Source organism: Eutrema salsugineum, unplaced genomic scaffold (assembly GCF_000478725.1).
Source record: "Eutrema salsugineum unplaced genomic scaffold, Eutsalg1_0 scaffold_8, whole genome shotgun sequence".
Lineage (NCBI taxonomy): Eukaryota > Viridiplantae > Streptophyta > Magnoliopsida > Brassicales > Brassicaceae > Eutrema > Eutrema salsugineum.
The window spans coordinates 4,371,579-4,375,290 of record NW_006256414.1 but is presented as its reverse complement, the minus strand read 5'-3'; the positions used below and the strand labels follow the sequence as shown (position 1 = coordinate 4,375,290).

Genomic DNA, 3,712 nt, shown 5'->3' with positions numbered 1-3,712 from the left:
GAAACTGCCTTCGTGATTGGGATATTTTTTTCTTGTGTGGGTGGTGTTTTTAGTGTATGTTAGAAATAAAGAGTTAAAAAGATATCTGTGTGTATAAAAGAGAAAAAGAAATGTCTATGTGTGAAGGAGGAAGAAGATATCAATGTCCGTAAGATAGAAAGAAAGAATGAGAGGAGGAGATAAGAAGTAATTTTTTTAATTACTAAACCATCTTTAAATTCGGTTAACCAGCTTTATCCAAACCGGTTGTTCTTCAAATTGGAAGGAGGGATTGAATTAGATTTTCCAATCCACAAACTACAAAAAAGTGTCATCTTATTTGTAAGTGTCAAAATTTATAATATATAACTTAAGAAGTGTCATCACGTGTAAGCGACTCTTATCAGAAAAACATGGAAAAACATAATGGGCTTGCTTGGTAAGAACTTTTGTTGTTAACTTTTACTTATGACTTTGGACTTTAAAAATTTTTGGCTCTAAAAATTGTTTCTTATTTTAAAAATAATAATTAATTTTTTCAATAATTATTTTACCCTACATTTAACAAAGAGTTTTAGATATTTCTGGAAAAGTATGGTAAAAAAATTATATAAATGGATCTAAAAAACAGAAAAAGGATATTATAATTAATCAATTCAATTTTGATAAATTATATAGAAATCTATAAATAAATTTGAATAATGGTAGAGGAAGAAAAGAGAGAAAGAAAAAAAATACATTTTTTTATTTTGATTTTATAAAAGTCTTTCATTTTAGAAACAAAGACAAAAATTGAAAAATGTGACTTTTAAGATTTCTCACTTAGAGCTTAGCAATGGGGTTTCTTAGGCAGAGTACTTAGGAATTATTAGCATTTAAATAAATACAAACTCCTAATTTAGCTAATTATCGATTTTTATTTAAGATTTTTAAGAATCAATGCTTAAGGACACATGTCAATATCTGATTGGATGAGAAACTGAGAAGAAAATTTTTTTTTCTTTGCTTTCTCCGTCGCCGTCATCGTCACTTCCCCAATCGATCTCTTCTCTTTATCATCTCTCGTCTTGTAATCGAAGAGTATGGAGTCATCGGATAAACACGACGACGTTTCTTAGCCCGGCAGAGGAAGGCGGAGAGATGGAGGTTCAGTTTTTCAGGCGGCTCGACGGAGAGTTCAACAAGGTTTTGAGGTTTTACTCTGTCGTCTTTAAGTTTTTGATTTCGTTTGATGGCTTGTACGAGAACTTGCATAGAGTCTGTTGGTTATAGCCTGATTAAGGGATGGTGATGGAGATTGATATCTAATCAGAGTTATTGGAATTTAGAGAAATGCATATGAAACTGGTCAAATTGCTGTTTTTTTTTTGGAGGTGTTTCGTCAATAGTTATGCAGAGCTGTTGAGATTTATACAAATGCATATGAACCTGGTGAATCTGGTTACAAGCAGAAAGTGGAGAATGTGATGGAGGAAGCCGATGAGCTTAGTAGACAATTAAACGTTTTGATTGCTCTTAGAGTTAAGGTTGAGAATCCAAATATTGATTTTCATCCTGACATTAATGGTGTCTCCATTTGGCTTCATAAACAAGATTGGGAACTTGATGTTCCTTTGTTGCATGTTTTAGTTTTAAGTTTTGGGAAAATCGAATTGGTTATTAAGAAGAGCATGGTTTGGTGATCATGACAGTTGAAATTTACAGAGAGAATCAAAGGTTTTGTGATGTGATTTCTGTATTTATAGGCATCTGCATCAGTTTAAGGCTGTTTTGAAGCTCATCAATAGCCCAGGGTTGATAGTTTTGTGTGTTGTTGATCTTCTGATCTTGTGATATATGTGAGTATATGATTAATGGGTTAAGTTTTTTTTGTAGGAGGAAATAGCTGATGAAGCAGAGACAGGGAAGATATATAAATCTACTTTGATCTTTATCTGGTTTTACCTTGAGTGTTTGCATTTGTCTGAAAAAGAAAAAGTTATACGTATATGCATTTGTCCGTTTTCAATCCATTAATAATTTACTTAATAACCAAAGCAGAGACAGGGAAGACAGGCTTGTTCAAATCGTCAAATGCAATGCAGAGTTTTTTGGCTTGGTCTCCTTTTTTTTTAAGAACCTAGTGGAATTCTTGCATTGGAGGCTACAAAATCTTGATTTTTTAATTAAAATTCTTAACTCAATTATAGTATTATTATATTGCTTAAGTACCCCAATAGAGATACTAGCATTGCTGATGCTCTTAAGTTCTGATTGGCGTGCAGGCTGTGACTTTTATGTGTTTAACAGTTTTTACATCAATTTTTTTTCCAATCAGATTTCTTAGACTTTAATATATTTTACAGTCTTTACAGCAGTTTTTAAAATTCTCTTTGTTATTTTCAACAACCTCTTTTTGTGGCTTTTAAAGTTTTTCTCTCATACTCTCTCTTTACGTAAGATTTTTTTTTCTCATTTCCTTAAGTCATCAATTCTATTATTGTTTTAACAAATTGTTGAAAAAATCAACTAACATCAAATACTCAAATTCCTACTCTTTATGTAGGATTTTTATTTTTTACATTTCCTTAAGTCATCAATTTTATTATTGTTTTAACAAATTGTTAAAAATCAACTTAGATCAAATACTCAAATAAGAAACATTCAAAAAAAAAAATTGAAAAAATGAAATACTACTATTTTTAGATCACGAACTCACTATAAATACATCGAGAAAGTTTTCTAAAAGCTGGCACATTCAAATGGTATAATTGATTTTCTTCTTGATATTTTTTCTTTAATATTTTCAACTCATAGATATCTTATTGATCTAAAACTTAATGTCATTACAGAAATGGCATCACTATCTTATTTATTATGTTATACCAATATATGTATGTTTTTTTGGGTTAAAATCTATAGAAAAAGATTACTTGGACTGATAACAAGACTCATATATTCCTTTCATTGTTCATCTCTGAACAAGAGGATGAGGGTTGGAGGGAGTTACTCTTAACGAAAGAGGGAAAAAATAATTTAGTTTCTAAATTTTACGAGGTAACATGATATAAGTTATCATGGAAAAAATTTAAAAATCATTACGACCACATGAAAACTCGTTACACTGCATACAAAAGATTATGCAACAAAACTGGAGTACATGTCGATTCGACTACTGAAGAAATTGATATGGAAAAAGAATGGTGGGATGACCGGTGCAAGGTAATTCTCATGTAGTAATTTGTATTCAATATGTTATTCAAAATTACAATATTCATTACTTAATAACAAAATATTTTTTATACGAAATTCTGGGAGCTAGTCTTATACAAAAAAGTCGTTGCAGGATATTGATATGCTAGAAATAATATTTTCAGACGGGTATATTGGAAGTGAAGATGGGTGGGCGGTTGGAAATGGTTCTGATGGGTATGTGCCAGTGGATGATACACAAACCGAGGCAGATGAATCTGATAAGGGTGAAGACGAGGAATCAAATTTTTGTGAAATACCAAGCACCCAAGATCGTACTCGATCAAACAAAACGCATTCAAACGTTAATGTTAGACATAAACGTAAAAGTTCAGGAAGCAGTGAAAAATCTGAAATTTCGATGGCATACGACCATTGATCGGAGACCATTAAATTTGCAGGAGAATCAATGAGTTCAGATAGAGAGAGTGCTGTATGTCGTATTCACCAGATCTCAAATTTGTAATATCACTCATCTCTCTATTGGTAAGTGATAAGCCTA

General features: G+C 31.3%; 1 long non-coding RNA gene across 1 annotated transcript; it reads left to right on the top strand.

The window, feature by feature from the left end:
- Nucleotides 1-932: 932 nt before the first annotated feature.
- Nucleotides 933-2,076, top strand: LOC112089294. The gene is made up of 2 exons (XR_002900936.1): nucleotides 933-1,172; nucleotides 1,855-2,076. It is a non-coding gene; the product is annotated as an uncharacterized LOC112089294 (long non-coding RNA).
- Nucleotides 2,077-3,712: the final 1,636 nt, after the last annotated feature.